The sequence below is a fragment of the Heterodontus francisci genome, unplaced genomic scaffold, assembly GCF_036365525.1.
Source record: "Heterodontus francisci isolate sHetFra1 unplaced genomic scaffold, sHetFra1.hap1 HAP1_SCAFFOLD_97, whole genome shotgun sequence".
In the NCBI taxonomy this organism is placed as follows: Eukaryota; Metazoa; Chordata; class Chondrichthyes; order Heterodontiformes; family Heterodontidae; genus Heterodontus; species Heterodontus francisci.
This window is the reverse complement of record NW_027140606.1, coordinates 2,777,143-2,787,438: the sequence shown is the minus strand read 5'-3', so window position 1 is coordinate 2,787,438 and position 10,296 is coordinate 2,777,143.

The window sequence follows — 10,296 nt, the reverse complement described above, 5'->3', positions numbered from 1 at the left end:
GGTAACATCCTCAAAAAACTCAAAAGGTTTTTCAAACCTGTTTTCCTTTTCATAAAACTATGTTGACTCTGCCCAATCATATCATTATTTTCTAACTGTCTAGTTATCACATCCTTTATAATTGGTGTATTCTTCTCCATGCTGCTATTGTACACTTTCAGTGACACAGATGGGGGTGTTCACCTGTATATCAGAGCTGACGACAAGCTGTTCAACTTGGCAAGACTGTGCGCCAAGACCAAAGTGGGTAAATTCCTAGTCTGTGAGTTGCTGTTTGCTGATGATGCTGTGCTGACATCCCATAATGAAGTTCAGTCACAGCAACTTGTAGATCGGTTCTCCCTGGCCTGCAAAGAGTTTGGACTGACGATCAGCACCAGGAAGATGAAAGTTATGGGCCAGGACGTAGAGACTCCACTTTCCATCAACATCTATAACCTCACTTTGGAGGTTGTCAACAGCTTCACATACCTTCAATCAACAATCACCAGCAATCTGTTCCTTGATGCTGAAATCAGCACCAGGATTGCCAATGCTGCAGCTGTCATGTCAAAGTTGGGAAGACAAGTGTGAACCGACAGCAAATTGACCGAAAATACAAAGCTCCACGTGTACCAGGCTTGTGTTCTCAGCACCCTCCTTTAGAGTAGAGAAGCATCAACAACTTATACAAGCCAAAAGAAACGGCTGAACAGCTTCCACCTCCACTGCCTCAAATGGATACTGGGCATCTCCTGGCAGGACAGAGTGTCGAATGCGGAAGTACACCAGCGTGCAGGGATCCGCAGCATGTTTGCCCTCTTGATTCAGCGGTGACTCTGTTGATTGGGCCAAATGGATGACGGTCACATTGCCAAATACATGCTCTATGGTGAGCTTGCTATCAGCACGAGACCAACAGGTCAGGGAAAAAAATCAAGTCCTTTGGAGTGGTTTGAGTTAATTCAGGAGAGTGGGCATGGATTTATAAATGGGAGTTCATGCTTGACGAATCTAACTGTATTTGTTGATAAACTATCTGAGAATACTGATGAAGGGAATGCAGTGGATGTTGTTTATATGGATGTTACGAAAGCATTTTATAAAGTACCACATAAAAGGGTTGTCAACAAAATTGAGGTTCATGGATTAGGAGGGTCAGTGTCCATTTGAATAGTAAATTGTTTGAAAGACTGAAAACAGCGAGTCATATTAAATGGTTCTTGGTCAGACCGGAGGATCGTCGACAGTGGTGTTCCCCAAGGGTCAGTGCGAGAACAACTGCTTTTTTTGCGAAAGGTAAGTGACTTGGATCTTCGAATACAGAGTAGAATCTCAAAATATGCCGATGACAAGAAACTTGGAGGAGTGGCAAACAGTGAGGATGATATGAACTGCCTGCAACAGGACAGTGATGGGCTCGCAGAATGGGCAGACAGGTGGCAGATGGAATTTAACAGTGATAAATGTGAGGTGATGCATTTTGGCAGAAGAAATAGGGAGAGGCAATATATACTTAATGGCACAGTTCTAAAGAGTGTGCTGGAATAGAGGGACTTGGGGTTCATGTGCATCAATCTTTGAAGGTGGCAAGACATATTGCGAGAGTGGTTCGCAAAGCATATGGGATCTTGGGCTTTATAAATAGAGGCATTGAGTACAAAAGCAGGGAAGTTATGCTGAACCATTATAACATTCTGGTTAGGCCCCAATTGGAGTGTTGCTTCCAGTTCTGCTCAGCAGACTTTCGAAAGATTGTGAGGGTCCTTGAGAGGGTGCAGAGGCGATATACCAGAATGGATCCAGGGATGGTGGATTTTAGTTACAATGTTAGGTTGGAAAAGCTAGGATTATTCTGCCTATATCAAAGCAGATTGAGTGGAGAATTGATAGAGGTGCATAACACCTCTGGAGAACAGGCCATCCTGGACTGGGTATTGTGTAATGAGAAAGGATTAGTTAACAATCTTGTTGTGTGGGGTCCCTTGGGGAAGTGCGCCCATAATATGATAAAATTCTTCATTAAGATGGAGAGTGAGAGAGTTGATTCCGAGACTTGTGTCCTGAATCTAAACAAAGGAAACTATGAAGGTATGAGGCGGGAGTTGGCTATGATAGATTGGGGAACGTTACTGAAAGGGTTGACAGTGGATAGGCAATGGCTAGCATTTAAAGAGCGCATGGATGAATTACAACAATCGTTCATTCCTGTCTGTGCAAAAGTAAAACAGGAAGGGTGGCTCTACTGTGGCTTACAAAAGAAATTAAGGAAAGTATTAGATCCAAGGAGGAGAAATATAAAATGGTCAGAACAAGCAGCAAACCTGAAGATTGTGAGCAGTTTGGAATTTAGCAGAGGAGGACAAAAGGATTGATTAAGAAGGGGGAAATAGAGTATGAGAGTAAGCTAGCAGAGAACATAAAAACTGACTGTAAAAGCATCTATAGATATGTGTAGAGAAAAAGATTAGTGAAGACAAATGTGGGCCCCTCCCAGTCAGAAACGGGGGAATTTATAATGGGGAACAAAGAAATGGCAGACCAATTAAATACATACTTTGGATCTGTCTTCACAAAGGAGGATACAAATTATCTCCCAGAAACGTTGGGGAACATAGGGTCTAGTGAGAAGGAGGAACTGTATGAAATCAGTATTAGTACGGAATGTTTGGGAAATTGATCGGATTGAAGGCCGATACATCCCCAGGGCCTGATAATCTACATCCCAGGGTACTTAAGGATGTGGCCCTTGAAATAGCAGATGCATTTCTGGTCTTTTTTCGAAATTCTATCGACTCTGGAACAGTTCCAATGGATTGGACGGTAGTTAATGTAACTCCATTATTTTAAAAAAGAGGCAGAAAGAAAACAGCCAATTATATACCGGTTAGCCTGACATCAGTCGTGGGGAAAATGCTGGAGTCCATTATAAAAGATGTAATAGCAGAGTGCAATAATAACTCGTCTCCACTCCTAGTATTTCTAAATCCCACACATTCACTATAATGTGAACAATTATTTCCTGTTGTGTCTCTCTCAGATTTGTAAACTTCACTGTATTGGAGTGAGGTGACATCTACTGGCGGGAAGCAAGAACTGCAATCAAGCAGCAGAAACTCCACAGTCTGTCAGGGTGAAAGAAACATTGCAATGTGAGGAAACAGCGAAGTGGTTTGATTGGGTAGATGGAGACATGATTCCACTTGTAGTGGTGTCTGAAGCAAAGGCCAGAAATACAAAATTGTCATTAATAAAAGAAATGAGGAATTCATGAAAAATGTAGGAACGTAGTGAATGGTTAGAATGTGGATCGAATAGAAAGTGAGATTGGATGGACAGAAGCAGTCTGAAAGGATGGTTGAAACAAAAGGTCAGTGCCCTGAAACGTTAACTGTGTTTCTCTCAGAACAGATGCTGCCAGAGCTGCTGAGCATTTCCAGCACTTTCTGTTTTTATTTCAGCATTTGCAGGATGCTGCTTTGATCTGAAAAAAAAGGATGATTGGCTGGGGGGTACCAGTGAAATTCCACAGCAGCTAATAAAACCTGACCTGTCGGTGGCTCGTTGGTCTAGTGGTGTGATTCTCACTTCGGGTCTATGGTTAGTGAACATGCGAGAGATCCCGGGTTCAAGTCCCGGACAAGCCCGGATCTGCTGGCATTTTTTAGATAAAGTTTATCTATTGGTTTCAGCCTTGCAGAAGTTGGAATTGACTTCCAAATCGGAGCTGGCTTGAGGACCAGACAACTGGATTCAAAGAGCTTGTCGACAAAATTGTAATTAACTAAATGTACAGATAACCAACTGGGAATATAAAGTTGTTGCAGTAAATGAGACCTGTCTCCAAAAACAACAGGACTGGGTTCTGGACTGGAATGGAATGGAATTCTTCAGTGTTTCTGTTGTTTGGCTTGCATTGACTCATCGATTTTCTTGATTTTCACTTTGTCGATGTCTTTGAATAATTGTGGATTCTTCTTCAGAGTGTCTTCTTTCACCAGGTAGTTCTGACCTCTGATGATGTTGATTGTAATCAGCTTCAATTCGCTGATAGTTTTAGAACTGAGCAGATTTCCTTGGCTTGAGTCTACAACATGGAACTCAGTCTGACATGTGGACACATGGGAGGATTTGAGTGCCACCCCTGGGTTGGAGTTGCATCCATCCAATAAGAGACCGAGTAGAAGTGACAGTTCTGTCAGTCGAATATGAGACTTTTAATGGCAGGGTTGTGAGTTTGAGTGCCATTCTGTTTTTCCCTTTTTAAAGACTTCATGAGCAGAGAGTACAGGGAGTGTTTGAAATGAGCAAGTCTCGCTTTGATTCAGGACTCTTACCTCTCAGCAGCATCTCACTATGAAAGATTGAATTTGATCTCATTTCATTCTCAGCTCGGGGTCTGTGTGGCTCAGTGGAACTTCTGGCTGTCTCCCGCTTCACAATCCATCAGAAAGCAATGGGGAATATGACTGACATGTTGTGTTCTTTAATTTTTTGGAAAACTTGAATGTATGTATTTTCTTCCAAAACAAGGACACCAAACCACTGTTAATTTAGGGCTGAAATAGCTCAGTTGGGCGAGCATTAGACTGAAGATCTAACAATCCCGGGTTTCAGCAATTTTGCTTCCTTATACGTCCCTTGCCTTGGTTCTGATTTTCCGGTTGTACAATTTACTTTGAAATTATTTACCACGCACCAGTGGATTGAATTTGAGAAACAACACAGAGTCATTTACAGCATAGAAGGTGGTCGTTTGGACTATCACGTCCATGCTGGCTCTCCCCGGAGCAATCTAGTCAGTTCCACTCACCAGCTCGATCCCTTTCCTCCTGCAAGTTTCTTTCCTTCAAGTATCCATCTAATTTCCTTTTCAAATCATTGATTGTCTCTGCTTTCACCACACTCGTGGGCCAAGACATTACTACCCACAGCATAAAAAAGTTCCACCTCATCAAGGATGGGAAATACTTATGTCTTCTATATTTGCTTATTCTCTATTTCTATGAGAATAGACTGGCAGTCAACATGAAAGGAAACCCAAAAATCTTCGAGCAGCATGTAAATGATCAGTGGGTCGCAAGAGGCTGAGTCGGGCCAATTAGGGACAAAGAGGATAATGTATGTTTCGAGCTGCAGAGCAATGTTAATCTACTTAATGAGTACTTTGTATCAGTGATCACTAAGGAAGTGGAATTTGACAAAATATCAGTCGAAGTGAAGAGAGTAGAGGCAATGGATAGGGTACAAATTGAGAGAGGGAGGTACTAAAAAGGCTGGCTGTGCTTAGGGTAGATAAATCACCTGGTCTGGAAGGCTCACATCCCAGGTTGCGAAAGGAAATGCGGATGCGGATAAAGGAAGTGTTTGCTATAATCTTCCAATCTTCCCTGGATACGGGGGAGGTGCCAGGAGTAAACAGTGGCAAATGCGACGCCCTCATTCAAGAAAGGGTGTAAGGTCAGTCCGGCTAACTGCAGGCCAGTTAGATTAACAGCAGTGGTGGGTAAGGTTTTAGAAAGAATAATCAGGGTAAAAAATCAACAGTCACTTGGAGAGGTTTGAGTTAATTAAGTAGAGTGAGCATGGATTTATAAATGGGAGTTCATGCTTGACTAATCTAACTGCATTTTTTGATGAACTAACAGAGCAGGTTGATGAAGGGAATGCGGTGGATATTGTTGATATAGATTTTAAGGAAGCGTTTGACAAGGTACCACATAAAAGGATAATTTACAAAATTGAGGTTCGTGGTATAGGAGGGTCAGTGTCCAATTGGATAGAAAATTGGTTTAAGGACAGAAAACAGCGAGTCTTATGAAATGATTCTTTGTCAGACTGGAGGATCGTCGACAGTGGTGTTCCCCAAGGGTCAGTGCAAGAACCACTGCTTTTTTTGCTAAAGCATCTTGGATCTTGGAATACAGAGCAGAATCTCAAAATATGCCGATGACACCAAACGTGGAGGAGCGGCAAACAGTGAGGATGATATGAACTGCGTGCAACAGGACAATGATAGTCTAGCAGAATGGGCAGACAGGTGGCAGATGGAATTTAATAGTGACAAGTGTGAGGTGATGTATTTTGGCATAAGGAATAGGGAGAGGCAATATTTACTTAATGGCACAGTTCTAAAGAGTGTGTTGGAATAGAGGGACTTGGGGTTTATGTGCATCAATCTTTGAAGGTGGCAAGACATATTGCGAGAGTGGTTAGCAAATCATATGGGATCTTGGGCTTTATAAATAGAGGCATTGAGTACAAAGCAGGGAAGTTATGCTGAACCATTATAAAGCTCTGGTTCAGCCCCAGTTGGAGTGTTGCTTCCAGTTTTGCTTACCACACTTCAGAAAGAATGTGAGGATCCTTGAGAGGATGCAGAGGAAATTCACCAGAATGGATCCAGGGATGGAGGATTTTAGTTACAAGGTTAGGTTGGAAAAGCTGGGGTTGTTCTGCCTGTCTCAAAGGAGAGTGAGGGGAGAATTGATAGATGTGTTTTTGGCTATGACTGTTTTAAATAAGTTGGCAAGGAAACATTGTTCCCGTTAACTATTGGTACAAGGACTACGGGACACAGATTGAAGGTTTTGGACAGGAGATACAGGGGGAATGTGTGGATGAACTTTTTTACACTGATTGGTGATGATCTGTAACTCGCTGCCCACGAGGGCGGTGGTAATGGAGTCAATCGATGATTACAAAAGGAATTTGGATGGGCACTTGAAGGAAATAACTTTACAGGGCAATGGGGATCGAGCAGACAAGTAATAACTCGTTTCCAGTCCTAGTATTTCTAAATCCCACACATTCAATATAATGTGAACAATTCTATCCTGTTGTTTCTCAGATTTGTAAACTTCACTGTATTGGAGTGAAGTGACATCTACTGGCAAGAAACAAGAACTGCCGTGATGAGATCAGCCATGATTGTATTGAATGGCAGAGCAGGCGCGAGGGGCTGACTTGCCAACTCCTGCTCCCAGTTCTTATGTTCGTAGAATCATACAGCACAGAAGGAGGCCATTCGGCCCCATTCTGCCTCTGCTGACTCTCTGACAAGAAGATGCAATTAGTCCAACCCCCTACCTATTTCCCCATAATCCTGGAGAATTTCACTTTGAAATATTTGTCCAATTCTTTTATGAAAGTTATAATTGAATCTGTTTCCACCACCCTGTCAGACAATTCATTCCAAATCCGAATCAGTTACTGGGTAAAAAGATCTCTCCTCACCTCCCCTTGACATTTTTGGCCAATTATTTTAAATCTGTGTCCTCTGGTTACTGACCCCCAGGTCAGTGGAAACAGTTTCTCCCTCTCTCCCCTATGAAAATCCTTCATGATTCTGAACACCTCTATTAAATCTTCCCTTAACCTTCTCTGCTTTGGAGAGAACAATCCCAGCTTCACCAGCCTGTCCAGAGAACTGAAACCCCTCATCTCTGGCATCATTCCAGTAAATCTCCTCTGAACTGTCTCAGAAGCTTTGATGTCCTTTCTAAAGCCTGGTGCCCAGAACTGGACGCATTACTTGAGCTGAGATCGAGCCAGTGACGCCCACATCCCACGAACGAATAAAAAAACGCTCCCTAACCAGTCCCCAATTCTTAAGCATTTATCGACGCTCCTTGCCCAGTCCCCAAATCTTATTCATTTAGAAACGCTCCCTGCCCAGTCTCCAATTCTTATTCAATTATGGACACTCCCTGCCTAGTCCCCAATTCTTATTCATTTAAAGACGCTCCCTGACCAGTCCCCAAATTTTATTCATTTGGAGACGCTCGCTGCCCAGTCCCCAATTCTTATCCATTTATAGACGCTCCCTGACTGGAACCCAAATTTTATTCATTTAGAGACGCTCCCTGCCCAGTCTCCAATTCTTATCCAATTATCGACGCGGTTTCGGGAAGCCTCACCGGGAAAAGCTTCACCACCGCCATCCGCAGGGATACAGATGGGATTGTTCCATGTTATTGTGGCCCTGAGGCCCTGCTCCAGCTGTGTGAGCCCACAAAGTCTTCTCGCACTTTGTGAATATCCCGCTCCAACTCCGAACCCGCAGCTCCAGCTGCTGACAAAGCTGTCTCTACTGCGCCTGCGCGCCCCGCTCCTGTCACAGATCGGGCGAATTCTCGGCCGCTAAGCATTCTGGGTACCACACCTGTCATTAATGCTATTCTTTCAGCTGATCGGTTTTGTTGCGTACATTTCATGACCCGGAATCGTCGTGAGTGTTTTCTTTTGCACCCGTCAATGCCTGGGAGGAGAGAGTCAGCTTCACTTTGGAGCCATGAGTTTCTGGTGTGAGAAACTGGTGTTTAACTCAGTATATTTCAGTTTTTGGTCTGTGACTGTGGGTATTATTCAGTACCTGTTTGTTACTGCTATTGCTATGTGAGTTTCACCACATATCTTTCCACAACTTGTATGTGAGCATCAGCTTTTGTCTAAATCTATCAGTTTCTGAGAAGTGAGAAAGGGTTTGATTTTATCCCTATCAGTTTCTGTTGCATGCATGTGTCTTTAATCTGCACCTCCTCTGAGTGTGTCTTCGTCTCTGTACTTGTAGGTGAGTATGTGTTTTGCTTTGTATCTCTCAGTCTTTGAAGTGTGAGCCTGGGCTTGTACCTAATTTCCTTTGTACCTTGCAGTTGGGATATGAAAGAAAGATTTTTACACGTTACCTGCCAACTGCTGCTACGTGACTGTGGGTTTCACACTGTATCTGTCAATTTCTTGTCTGGTAATGCGAAGTTTACAGTGCACCTGTCAGTTTCTAGTCTAGGACTGAGTTGGTTTTACTCTGTCCCGAGCATTCGCTGGTATGTTAGTGTGGGGTTTACATTGTACCTGTCAGTTTCTTGTATGTGACTGTTGATATCACTCTGAAAAGAATCATAGATCATACAATAGTTACAGAACAAAAGGAAGCCATTCAGCTCATTGTGCTTGTGCTGCTTCTCTGCACGAGCAACTCAGCTCATGCCACAGACTCATGTATTCCATGAAAACATGCAATTTTTTTCACTTCAGATAATTATCTTATACCATTTTGAAAGCCATGGTTGAATCAGCCTCCATCACACTCTCAAGCAGTGCATTTCAGATCTTAACCACTCGCTGTGCAAAATAAGTTTTTCCTCATGTTGCCTTTGGTTCTTTTGCCATTCACCTTAAATCGGTGTCCTCTGGTTACAGAGTCGTGAATAATATTCCCCATTGCTTTCTCAGCACTGATCGATTGTGAAGCAGGAGACAGCCAGAAGTCCCATTGAGCCGCACCGACCCCGAGCTGGGAATGAAATGAGATGAAGTTCAATCTTTCACAGCGAGATGCTGCAGAGAGATAAGAGTCCCGAATCAAAGTGAGACTTTCTCATACTTTTGCTGAATTTCATTTCAAACACTCCTTGTACTCTCTGCTAATGAAGTCTTTAAAAAAGGGAAAAACAAAATGGCACTCAAACTCACCACCCTGAAATTAAAAGTTTAATGTTTGACTGACTGAACTGTCACTTCTCCTCGGTCTCTTATTGGATGGATGCAACTGTATTCTTCAACGCAGGGGTGGCATTCAAATCCTCCCATGGGTCCACATGTCAGACTTAGTTCCATGTTGTAGACTCAAGCCAAGGAAATCTGTTCAGTTCCAAAACTATCAGCGAATTGAAGCTCATTACGATCATCATCATCAGAGGTCAGAACTACTTGGTGAAAGAAGACACTCTGAAGAAGGATCCACAATTATTCAAAGGCATCGACAAAGTGAAAAACAAGAAAATCGATGAGTCAATGCAAGCCAAACAACAGAAACACTGAAGAATTCCATTCCATTCCAGAACCCAGTCCTGTTGTTTTTGGAGTCAGGTCACAATTACTGCAACAACTTTATATTCCCACTTGGCTATCTGCACATTTAGTTAATCAAGCTCTTTGAATCCAGCTCTCTGGTCCTCAAGCAGGCTCCATATGGAAATCAATTCCGCCTTCTGCAAGGCTGAAACCAATCAATGACCTGAAACTAAAAATACCAAAGAAGAAGGGCTTGTCCAGGATTTGAACCCAGGATCTCTCACACATTAATTAATCAGTCACCCTAAGCAAGAATCATACCCCTCGATCAACATGCCACTGATATCAGAACTTCCTTTTAGCTACTGTGGAATTTCACTGGCAGCCAAAGCCGATCATCCATTTTTGTTTCAGAGCAAAGCAACATCCTGCAAATTCTGAAATAAAAACAGAAAGTGTTGGAAATGTTCAGAAGCTCTGGCAGCATCTGTGGAGAGAGAAACAGAGTTAACCTTTCAGGGC